Genomic DNA, 13,213 nt, shown 5'->3' with positions numbered 1-13,213 from the left:
CCTTTCTCCCTACTTCCCTGCAGATTGTCATCTGATGAAAGAAAACCTGAACAGAAGTTCTGCTAAAGCGATGCTAAACAGGCCTTCCTACCTCCTCCTCCCCCTCCCCTGAAGGCATTCAAATAAAACCGTAAAAACCAAAAAACAGTGGAAATGCTTTTGGGACCCATAATCATGCAGACGATACTTTGACTAAGTGGCCAAAATATGTCTCTTACACATCCTGTTTTGCTATTCTTGTTTTAAATTCACCCTTACTGGTTTCTAACATTACTTTCTAAGTTCCATTTTTTTCCCCCTTCCTACCTGTGCACCTACCAACAGGACTCCCATGGCAAACTATCAGATTACACAGATTAAGAAATGGCTGAATAAATACTTTCTAAAAAGGCAAATGCTGCTATTTATAGCAATATTTAAATGGTTGTTTCTCTACTGAAGAATTAATTTGTCTATGCACAGTATCATTCTATAGTGTTAAATTATGATTGAAAAGGAACTTTATAATTTTTAAATTTTGAAGTTTTGAAGAAATTGTGTATTTCTCAAAGCACCCAGTTTATCACTCTTCCCTCTTCCAAAAAGTTTAATACAGGAAATTTAAAATTTAGGGTAATATATCTTGAAAAGATTCAACTTACTGTATTTCTATTCTAATTACTCAAGTCTCTTTCAATTTTCTGTGCATAATAAATACAAAAAAGCAAAGACCGCTCTAAGTTTCTACTTTTAACCATCAATTTCAGAAACAACTGCTTACTTTCTATACTTTACTTCCTTTGACATTCTAAGGCTCCTGTCCTGAAAGAAAGCCAAATTCACAAGTTTGGTTGTCTGAAGTCACTAAGGCAATTCACACACTCAGGTTTAAACGCAGAGACAAATCTTGCAACGTGACAGTTGCAGTAAAACTTCTGGACTGTTATTTTTCTACTGACACAAAGGAGGTTAGTCTCTAACAGGGAAGATTCTTCTTTCAGAAAGTGCCTGTCTGGAAAGGAACACGATCCGAGTAACAGAGCCGCTTACTTTAAGGCCCTAGGAGTCACAAAAGGTAGTCAAGCATTAGCACTTCTCCAGAACTGCAAGCATGATCAAAAAGCAAAACAAGGAGCCAAATACAACCCAAGCTTGTAGTTGGAAATACAGAATGCTGGAATTTGTAACCTGAGTGCTACGAATTATAAATTCAAGTCTGTAACAAAAAAGGTGAAGAAATACCTGAAATTAAAAGTACTCCATCCACAAAATAAAGCAAAAGATACAAATGTTGCACACAATATATTGAACTTTTTACTGCAACTTTTATTGCTGTTTTCTTAAAATATGTAATTTTTTTATATAACAGCTCAAATAAACTCACACTGATCCACTGAAACTCTGTTGCTAACTTCAGCTTAATACAGTTTCACTCGGTAATACTTGTGTGCTGAGCAGATTTGGACTAGGAGTTCAATAATCTACCAGTTATGAAAGCAACAAACTCAGCCTGTATGTACAACAGAATGCCAGCAGTGACCCAAAGTGTCCAAGTGCCTTTGTCATCCAGAGAGCAAAATATTTATATTTATGTCAATGACCTGATGCCAAAATGAACACAAACTGCAGTGCACGCTGTGAAACAAATACTGTGGGAACTAAAGACACTACTGTGTTCGACACCTGCAGCTACAAACGTACCACATCTATCATTTGCGTCTGTGAAATTACCTCACATCAAAAACTGGAAAGGGGGTAGAAGGTGGTGCACAAACTCAATCTAAATAAATTAAAATGTTAAAAATGACATTTCTTCTACATTACTAGAAAGTGTTTCACACTCAGGAAGGAGTGAACGTGTAGCACTGGGAAATGTCAAGGTACAGGACAATCTTCTCAAGACAGTAGATAGAGACAGAAGACGCTACATAAAGGTTTTCTTTTAGAAGCTGTATAAAGCTTTGCATTGTAAATAGCAGCTCAAATTTTGACTTTATTTTTAAAGAAAAAAGAACATGTGAGTAACCTATACATGTCATATAAACCAGAGGGCATGAAGCTGAATGTCACGATAGCTTTCATCAGACCTCTTCACTACACACCCAAAAATTTAAATAACAGGCACTGTTCAGACTTAAAGTCTTCAGTAAACTTCCATATGACTTTAAAAGCATTCAGGTTTTAGCTACTGTTTTCTTTTCAAATAGTCTTAAATCAAGTAATTTTTTTACCTTTAGACAGAAATTATGATTTATACAAAACAAGAAAATCCCTAAAAATGCTGATTTCAATGTAAAACCACAAAAACCTGCCTGTCACAGTGTGCAGAATAGAAAAGAAAATTACCAAAAACTCCAAATGGATCCAAGAAGGCTCTTTCCACTTTCCCAAGTTGCTACCTGCCCACCACTTGTGTGCCATCAAGAGACTAATTTCCTCATGTTTATTACCAACCAGAGAGGAAGACCAAGAGACAAAAACTCACCCAAACTACCTCCAAGAAGACCACCACACAAGGCGCTTTTTATTCACCTTAATCCAAACCCCCATGGTCAGCATCAGCACGGCTAAGCACGCTAAGAAACCAGCAAGGCCTACACCTCTTCCTGAACAGGAAAAACCAACGGGACCTTAATGGTGGCTGGTTCTTGTTGAAACTTCACTTCAGCTAGTGTTCCTTCCACACCCGTCATGGGAGTGGCCTTTGAAGAAAACACTTTTATAATTAAAGCCAAACCCCCTTTCATCCTCATGGAGTTTCCTACTGTCACCATTTCCTTAGCCTCTCCCCCTTGAAACATCTACATCTGGTTTTTTGTCGCAGGGTCAGAAGACACTGCAGTTGCAAAGAGTTGTAAACTGCAGAACCGACTGTTTTTCATACTCTTCTGCTACTTAAAGGAGTCACCTAACCTACCGAAGTGATGAAAGCGCCAGGCAAGGAGGCAAGAGCTATGCAGGACTAGCATGAACCTGCCCACCTTTTGTCTCAACACCTCACCTGTGCAATTAGCTACAGAAAGGAAAGCTGGGCTAGGTCAGAGAAACAACCACAATTTAACAAAACAAGGAGACAGATTCTCTTCCACAACATGTTTTAACACCGTAATTTACCAAATCCTACTCAAACTTTGTAGTACATTGAGTGCAATGGTAAAATAAAATTCACTTGGATGTTAAGCAAACCAGGTTTTTCAGAGTATGAAGGCTGCTGGAACAACAGGCTGCAACTAACCATTGTCTTGATCAGTACTAGGAAATGACTCTGATATTGGCACCCTCCTTTTTAATTTTTTTGTTAAACCTATGCATTTTCACTTCTTGTTCATGGCAGAATAGTGACATACTGTGAAAGATGACAGATATGAAAAAAGATACTATTGGATTTCGTGTGAATAGAGAAATACTGCTCATGAACTATCTTTAAAACAAAACAGACTGCATATGCAGAAAGGCTACCGCGTAAGACCCCTATGTACAATCACTATTCTCTTGCAGCAGCTAAGTTTAAAAGTTTACTCAATCTTTGAGCGTGGCTTTCTTTTAGTATTCCTCGATGCCTAACAGAGTAACCAAAATGGTTTCAATGTTTGTCATTTGAGACAAAAAACCCCCAGCATTTAACATATATTAAAACACACTGACAGAAATCAGGAAAAGGAATTTATTTTTAACATCGACAGCTAGGAAGACACTACTACCATTAAAAGCAGTACTGACTGCACAGCGCATTTCAGTTTAAATCAAAGAGTGGCATACTGCTTCCACTTCAGTTCAAACCAACTTACGTATTTTTTGTTCTGGCTTCAATAAACTACTTCAACAGCTTTCTGTGCCAGAATCTCCAAAACAAAAGAGCACTTTAGCATATATGCAAGCCTCATGAAACCACTCCTGTTGAATCTAGTTTTCTGAATTAAATATTCCTGAACAAAATCCTCCTCCCCAATTAAGGAGGAAAATTAGATGCCTACAGAAAAGACATTTATTGAAGAGAGGTGATGGTTTGAAAATAAAGGTCACAAGTCAGACAATACTACTGGGGGCCAACAGGATGAGATTTCAGGCAAAAGAAAAAAATTCCAAAGCAAAAAATCTGAACAGTTTTTTCCAGAAGTCTCCTTAAACATTTCTAGAGGAAGAACATAGCATTCAAAGAGCTTCACAGGTACAACTATAAAAAACAAAACAAAACCAAAATAAGCAGGGAGCATGAACCTATGGTAGAGATCAAACAGAAAAAGTTTTAAAATAGGTCTCTAGAAGCATAAGCACAGCAATAACTTTTTTATATCAGCTGAGCCTGGCTATTAGCAGAAGAGGCAGGACTAGACCAGCGTAAAGCTCAAGACAACTTGATATCCTTATCATCTTTAATAGAGTTAAAGTCAACAGAAACTGCTATCAACACACAGCAGAACGACAGCCTGGTCAGAGACCGAAGAGTGCTGCCGAGGACATCCTCAAGCACAGCCAGGAGCACCTTCATACCTCTGTCCCCAACAAGCAAGGCTGAAAATCTCCTGAAATCATGCCAAGCCTGTACACATTTGCAATTAAACTATATTAAGCCAAATAACATACTGGGCTGGCACCATAAAACATGCTCCTTGTGTAGTATCTGGAGTTGATCAGGTTTGGTAATATCACATGATTGCAGGTCAAAGAATCCTCCATAGGATGATATAAATAGGAGCTATAACACAGACACGTCAAAATAAATTGGCCTAATCTTTAAAAAAGAAAATTGTTCTTAATAAACTCAAAGACAGTAAGACACATGTCTGATTTCATCACGTACAGACTCCTTAAATTAATTTACCTGCCTTCCCTGTGACAACTTGTGTTCTGGAACAGCTGGTTGCTGCTATTAAAACTTGCAAGAACCAAAGTACCTCCTACAAAGTTTACACATCAAGCTGAGCCATACCTGGGCCTCATGAGCAGCTGCTGCAAAGATTTAGCAAAGAAAACCTATCAGTCAGAACTCTCTTTCTCAAACAATATTCCACCATGCAAGAAAAGAAAACAAAATGCTCAGAACCAAAATACTGCTATGTCTTCTTTAACAGAGGCCAACTCCTCTTTTCTTTCCAATGTACAACATAAAACTAAATGGTGAAGTCATGAATATCTTTTAGAAGAGGCCTTCCTATCAATCTGTGAAACTAGTTCTGCTTTGCAATTCAATATGCTACTGAGGAGCATTATGTGCACATACGCGATATGCTACTAGCATGGAAATTACTTTCAAATACAGGCTAACTCCTGAAAAGGCAGTCTGTAAAAGATGGGAACAATTTCCCAAGATATAAATTAAAATGCTAGCCTTCACTGTAAGACATCAAGGGAGCAAAAAAACCCAAGGAAGTGCAAACACAAGCCAAATAACCCACACAAAAGAAAACCTGCCGCATTTACGAAAGAAAAAATCAATCTCTACTACAAATTACACAGCTTTCAAAAATGTAAGACTTGACAACTGCTTCTAGCCTAAAGCTACATTCTGAGATTAATTTATCAAACTTACTCAAATCAACATAAGAATTCTCAGCTCATCATTCTACAAATCCTCTCCCTTGCTACCCTTAAGAGTTCCATAAACTCAATTCACTCAACACTTGAAAATAGACACTATCTTGTAACCAGGAACTTGGTCGAATTGTTTCACCCGATGACGAACAAAGAAAACAATGCTTTTCCAGATGCAGGAAGCTGTGAGGTGGACCAAATGCTGGAAATTCTTTTGATCTCTCTATATATAAACACCTAAAAGGAATGGTAAAACTTGAGTGCACAAGCACATAGAGGCACTTGGACAAAAGCCACGTGAATTCCAAATGTACTTCAGATTCTTTGGCTTCCAAACCACGCTACTGGTTATCATCTTTGCAAGTTCTGCTTCTCTTTCAGTAGTAACACTTCACTAATACTTTACAAAGTGTTGATTTTCTACAAAATGTCTCAAAGATGAAGCGCTGTTCTGGAAGTTTAAGAGACAATGGCGGCATGTCTGAAGCCACTCAAAAATTCAGACTTTAGATAACACTGCTAGACCAAGCAGGTTAGCGGTTACCAGTGCCAGTGTGATACGACAAGGAGCCCACTTGCCCGCTCTTCACATTTGCACTCCCTCCTCCCTCCCCAGCACTGTTCCTGAGGTACACAGTTCCGTGCAGCTGAGAGAAAAACTCAATCACAAACTTGTATTCCTGAAAAACCACTCTTGACAAAAAACGTTAAAAGTTTCTCTGCACCTGAATGATCTCTAGGATGGGCTGCTGTCTTCAGAAGGCAATTTAAGATGGGTTTTGTTTTCTGTTTTCTCTGTAATTAGGCACCTCTTCTTCCAGCCACTGAGCCTGCACCATCGTATCAGTACTCTCACATTACTGAATCGCTTTATAGTTTCTCAGTGTTAAGAAGACATCTGCTTGCAAAGAATTCAGATTATTCAATCACACTTATTCTGCATTATCATTAAAAACCATAATATCTATTGTCTTTATTTTTGTCAACTGGTCTAACCTCGATATCTGTAGGATTACCCCTGTAAAGTGACCTAGCCAGAATCTTTGCTCCTATGCTTGCCATCTGTTAACTACTTTTTGTAAAAATGCTTCTCTTTTGGCACATTTTAAAAACAATTATTGCAGTCACTTAATGAGTGTGCAATTATCATGGGAAAAATTCTATTCTTAAATTATAACAATCATTACGACAGCAAGCACTTCATTTTAAAGAGGAAACATACACAAAGAACTGGACAGCATAATTATTTGAGAAGGGACAAAGGTCAAGAGTTAAGAAAAGCATTAGTGATAGCAAAAAAAAGAATCACGAAAAAAATTTAACACTACCAACAGAGATGGTAATTACTAACAAACTCATAAAGCCTTTAAAACAGAAAAGCAGATACTCTGGCATATTTCCCGTTCTTAAAAGTCCAGCAATTTTTGCCCTTCCCTTACTACACAGCTGTACTTTGAAAGGAAAAACAAGGCAAATGGAAAGTGGAGAAATTAAAAATAATAAACAGTCATCCATAAATGTGCTACAAACTAATCTCATAAACATGCATTTCCTTTCCCCAACACATGCAATTTGTCGTTTTAGGAAGAAATAAAACGTTTAAAACATATACATAAAAGAAATGCTTCATACACATTCAACTACAAATAAAGCTGTCTAAATATTGCTGTCTTCAATGACGAATACATCACTGGCAAAACACCACAGATTAGTAATGAAAAGACACTGTATACAGATACAGGTTTGAAGGCTTAGTTCATTCCAGGAACCGCACTACTCAAGCTCGGAGATGTTGCGCTACTCCTCTCACCAACCACACACTTTACACAGCTTCACCACTTTCACTCCCCTCTATTTGTGCCTTCCTGACAACAACGGAAAGAGCAAAAAAGCTGCAAAACATGGCACAAAGGTGGTCACTGAAGGGCTTACTTTCATCACTTGTACATACATCATAAACCTGTTACATGCTGGGAGGTGACAACTGAATTCTGCTGCCTCACTGTGGTAGAGAATTTATTAAGCTCCTCTGAGGATGGTGAAGCTTGCTCTTTAAGCATAAAACCCGGAGCATGTAACTCCAAGAAATGTTTAAAAGGGAAGTTCAGACAAAGAATTACATTTCTTAATACGATGATGTCACCCATAAAATTTACCATAAAGGAACAAGAGCAATATAAATACCTGGGATTTGCTTTATGGGAGCTATACCAGCACTTCAGGAAAGAGAACAAGGTTTAATGGCTCCAGTGGTTTGAGGGTTGTTTTTTTGGAGGGTCTAGGGTTTTTTTGCATTTCAAGATTACAAGATACCGGTCTTTTTTATTATGCTCAGTCCCACTGAAAAATGTCATCCACTGCTTCACAGCAATATATATAGCAGCATCATAATTTTACAATTTTGTATTGCAACAACACTTCAGAGCCATAAACTATAAACTTACTGTGCAAAATAGTCAGTCTCTTCTACAAAGAATTTATATACAGTGTGATCAGTTCCTTCTCTTTCACGGGCACCCCCTTGCCATGGGGAAGGAGCTTGCGTGCCCTTGTGAGGTTGAGAGCTGTGCTGGTGGTGGCATGTGCCTCCGGTGGGGTCTCCCAGGCCAGACAGGTCTCAGCTGAAGGGTCAGACAAAGTGTGTCCACGGGCAGGATGGGCTCGCTAGCCTTTGGGCAGCCATCCTAGGAGAAGGACAACTCTGATTCCAAACCCAGGCAGATGGAGCTCGTTTAGCCTTGTAAGGCATCCATCATCTAAGAGAAGGATACTCTAACCAAACCTACGACCCGAGGACTTCGCTGTCACTGTCCAAGCTCGCTAGGCGCTGGCAGATGAACCTCAGGTGTAAAGGGTGGAGCCAATTCCGCGCACGCTGCACCTCACCTAAAAAACCCACCGCGCAGGCCCGAAGGGTGCACTCATCGCTTGCAGTGAGCGTGGGAAAAGCCCTTCCCAGATCTTCGTTCGCGAAGCCAAGCCAGGATGATCAGTTCCTTACTTTAGAAACATTTCTCATTACAGCCTCACTTAAAATTAAACTACAGAGAATGTAGGAAATACACTCTAACATTGTACCCTTGACTTTTATACATTTTCTCTAACTGCAGTTATGAAGTAATTGGCTTGTTGTACCTCCCACAACTAGCCAAGAAAACACATCATGCATTTCTCTCAAAAGCCCAGCAGTGCAAGATTTCCTATACGAGTAGAACAGCAACCAAAGGCAGAGTAAGAGGTTCACAAGTGGAACAATCCAAGTGATACCTGTCTACCGTGAATTCAGAGCTGATAGAAAAGGGAGGCCTCTGCTAACACGGCCAGAGGTGAAAGGCCTGTCAGGACATGCATCTCAGCAGCACATAAGCCCACGCTTTCAGGTGAAACTTAGTTCCATCTCTGATGATATGCTCATACACGAGGTTACGCTGTTCTGATTCGTACAGATGTCCCAGGGTACACCACCAACCAAGCAATCATCTGCAAAGTTCAGACTTCCTGAGCTGAACTTTCAACAAAGGCAAGACAAAGTCTCTCCAAAAATGCAGAGTCATCTGTTCTATAAAACAAGTGGAAGGAAAGCACAAAAGCAGTTGCATGTTTCAAGTAATGTTTTACAAAAAAATCAGATGTGACTGGGATACTGGAACTCATTAATATCTTGAATTATCAGGTTATGTCCCAAACTTCCAGTCACAAAAGGGAAAGAAAGATTCACCTGATTTTAAGTACTAAGACTACCACCTTGTCCTGTAGCACTCAAGATTATTTAAGAAGTACTATTTTCCAGTTTAAACTCAATTATTTTGCTTTCAAGTATGTAGCTAGAAGAGATTAAAGCACTTATTACAAAATAACATACACAGTGAGGAGGCTGAAAACTTCTCTCAGGACAGTTTACACTTCAGATTATCTTTCCAACTTCCTCTTTCTTCTAAACATGCAGAAGCTAATGTTGAAGTCTGTATTTTTGTTGGTTTTTTTCAACTTTATGAAAAGCGAATAGATTATTTAGCTTTAGCAAACTCAAAAATGGTTTTAAATGGAGTTAAAAAGATCAGAAGTGTCATATTACTCAAAGCTGAGACTACATGGATCTTCACTGTGTTTCTCCACTTTTACTTTCTATTCTTTAATTGACATGAAAAGTGCAGGCTGTAAAATTAAGAGGCACAATAATCTAATTCAGCAGGCACAGAAAGTATAATAGCAGCATAAGACAGTACAGATTGTTTTTTATTCTGCAGCATCATTACACTGAAAAGATGATATTAATTTTCAAATTAATTTCTATCAAAAGAACAGCTCTACAAGTAAAAATGTGATGAGTATGCTTGCTTTCAAATAATGAAACAAATGTTTAATGTTCTTAATTTTAAACAACCTCAGCATAACTGCAGTTAAAGATCTTTGGTTGTCTGATGTTGGATCCACTCCAACAGCTACAGCTCATTAACTATTTCCTAAAATCGGAAGCCATCCTTTCTGAAAAATTCTCAATCATTATCAAACTAAAATTGATCAAAATAATTAAATCCACTAGAAATGGTTTCTTCCATGCATACAAAAGCCGGTATAAAACACTGTCTTCTAAAACAAAAAACATTTCACCTTAACTATCACATGTGGAAGTTATGAAAATCCCTTCCCACCCAACTCCTAGCCTAAGGACAAGCAGTTTCAGTAAGACAAATATTCCCTCCCCATCCCTTACCCTGACTTTTTCCTCTCTGATCAAAAACCACACATTTGTAAAAAGTTCAAACAGAACAAACTTAACTTGAACTTTAACTTCTATGAAGTGATCAAAGAATAAAAGTGAGAATTAAATCTCGAACCCCTTGAAACTGTAATCAAGCAAAACAGAGATGTGAAGCACTTCTTACCCGGCAATCACCACACTCTTCTCGTACTATTTGTATTACATACACATGTATTTGCATTACACACACACTGATTTAAAGAGGCTTCTACGCTGTTTGCTTCTGTCATTCCCACAGCAATACGCTCCTCACAGCAGTTTGACAGCTACTGCTTCACAACCAGTTTCTGAAGGAAACATTAAACGTCTGTCCAGTTAGATAAACTGCAGCTCAGAATCCAATTTATACAATTTACTGCCTACCTTGAAATAATAAAACCCAAACCAAGCAGTTCTATAGCTGTTTTCTGTCTGAACCATTTCAAAGTTCCAGGGGAAAAACAGAAAGTTTAAACACTTTAATTTGCTTTGCTTTCATACCACCATAAAATCCCAAACCAACCCCCAAAAACCTTCAACACTCTCCGCAGTCCCAGAACTTTCCCTTTATTCCTAGGTACAAAATGAAGCATTAAAACCGACGTCAGCAAGATCGCAGTAAGGTTCTGATGCATACAACAGAAAAGTCACAGCACCACAAAGTTTTGTTAGACCTACCTTTCGCCGCCTGGCTCCTATCCCACATGCTCCTCCCAAACGATACTAACCCCTGGAACTCTCGCCACTCCCACTTTTCCTGGAATCCACTTCCTCCTCACCCTTCACCCCAAGTATGCTCATGGGAGACCAACAGCCTCAACACTACTGCTGCAACTCTGGGTTCTGCTGCTTCGCTTGCTGGCGGAGCGCTCGGGGCTGCTCCCTCTGCAGCACTGCCCACGCAGGAATACACAGGACTGCGTCCCACTGCTAGCTGCTGTTCCACCTCTCTTTAGGTGACAGAGATAACTGACACGAGCAGCTACTTGGGCTGTGCCCTCTTCTTCCCAACAAGAAATGACTACCAAAACCGACAGATCACATCTAGTGCATCATCCCGTTACACGGACTCATCCCAAATACACAGCTGTGGATGGGTTCTATTAGCATGGCACCAGGATTCTACAGAAAAAGTTCCACTAGCAGGAATTGACAATCTCGCGCCCCATAAACATAAGCAGAACTTGCAATGGACAAGTAATCTGCCAAACCAAGAGCAAAGATTAAATGTGTTAAACCCTTAGCTCTACACTAATAACAAAATTAAAGGTGGGAGAAAGAGCGCTACATTTCCTCCTTCACAGGCCTGTGTCCTGCCAAGTAGAAGCAAGAGTCAGTAATTAAGCTCCTTCCCAGTATTTCTTTTTCCATTAAGACACCACTCTATATTCTCAGGTAGAGAGAATATTGGGAGCAAGAATACAGAGAATTAATTCAGGTATTAGAACCTTTTTAAAACTGTCTGCATGTTTATACATGGTGACAAGCTGCCTCTAATGTGAAACGCATAGATTGAAAATTAGGAAACATTTCAGTTCCCTCACCTTTCCCAAATACAAGCTAAATTCATACTGGAATTTAAAACAGGAGTTTAAAATAAACATTCCTACTTCCATTGGTCACAGGTACATGGATTTCAGCAGTCTGTCTCCGTTCTGGAAACCCTAGATAAGCAGCAATGGCAGCCAAAGATGGGCTTTTAGCACACCGAAGCTACAGCTCCTTCTGCCAAACCATCTAACGCGGGAAGTTTCAATCAGAGCCAAACTGTGACAATATGAAGATACTAACTTACAGGTAAGTGCAGTCACTGATACCACTCTCCAAACATTAACAAGGAAAGCCACTAAACCAGTCTCAAAAACTAAAGAAACAGCTTTAAAGATTGATCAATTTTAAAAGCTGAAAGAATAATTATTTGTGCCTTTGGCTATTAAGTCTTCTACAGCCAAGATGTATTTTCTTTTGATTTAGGAGGTTTTTGAGCTGAAAAATCTGCAAAAATCTCACATATGCTATGTTTTTATTAAGCAACTAGAAAACATAATTTTGATAGTTACAGTGTTACAAAAAAAATAATTTTGCTTGTCCTATTTTCTTTGGTTATGAAACTAGCTAAGCTTTTCAGAAGAAACCAAAGCAACCCAGAAAGACCAGTCTGTATTTCAATTTATTGACACTTCCGTGCTTCCTATAAAAGAGAAGATGATGATACAGATGAAGATCAGCATTAAAAATTTAAAACTATTTGAAAATTCACTATGTTACATTTATTATGAGAAAACACTCATAAAAAACAGGCTGAAGGGTTGAATTGTCTCTTCAACTCTTCAATGCTCACACAATTTTAATTTCTCTCAGATAATCTGGAAAGTGCTGTCTGCAAAGTTTCTCTTGTGTACCATTAAAAAAGTACAATATAATTTTAATGCTTTCTTGTCTCCATGTGGAGGGTTTTAATACTTGCAGTAGATGTGAACGGTACACCAAAACAACTGCAGAGTTTTTTGGTTTAGCCGTAAGCTACAAAGCCAAAAACAGGCATAGCCTTTTATACGTTTTCAATTATTACAAATCACATCAACAACGAAGTCTGTATTTTTAGCCAATGAGCACAAAGATACCAAGCAATGGACCAACAAAACCAGTGGAATTCTTGCAGGAAATCAGCCAAACAAACCTTATTAAAGCTCTTAAAAGCATGTTGCTATAAGTACTTTAAAAGACGGTAAGCCACTAAATTTGCACCAAAATCACGAAAGAACCCGTTTTGTCTGCTGATAGAAAATATAAGCAGCAGAAGAACCAGTATAATTTTCTCTAAATATTTCAGATTATATAAATCTTGTTTTCTGCAATGCTAAGAAAACAACAGGAGAAAGGAAGGTCTGCATTAACAGGTTTCCTCCACACCCCCCCCCCCCAAACTAGGTGTCCCTTAGACTCACTTAAGCTTTAAAT

At 38.7% G+C, this 13,213-nt stretch overlaps 1 protein-coding gene across 1 annotated transcript in view; it reads right to left on the bottom strand.

Annotated features, from left to right (window-relative positions):
* The window catches only part of CHD9 (chromodomain helicase DNA binding protein 9), an 84,450-nt gene that overhangs the window by 61,805 nt on the left and 9,432 nt on the right, over positions 1–13,213 (bottom strand). The window lies entirely within an intron of this gene.

Source organism: Buceros rhinoceros, unplaced genomic scaffold, assembly GCF_000710305.1.
Source record: "Buceros rhinoceros silvestris isolate BGI_N320 unplaced genomic scaffold, ASM71030v1 scaffold13417, whole genome shotgun sequence".
NCBI classification, from domain to species: domain Eukaryota; kingdom Metazoa; phylum Chordata; class Aves; order Bucerotiformes; family Bucerotidae; genus Buceros; species Buceros rhinoceros.
Note: the sequence above shows the minus strand (reverse complement) of the source record. Positions and strands in the feature narration are given on the sequence as shown.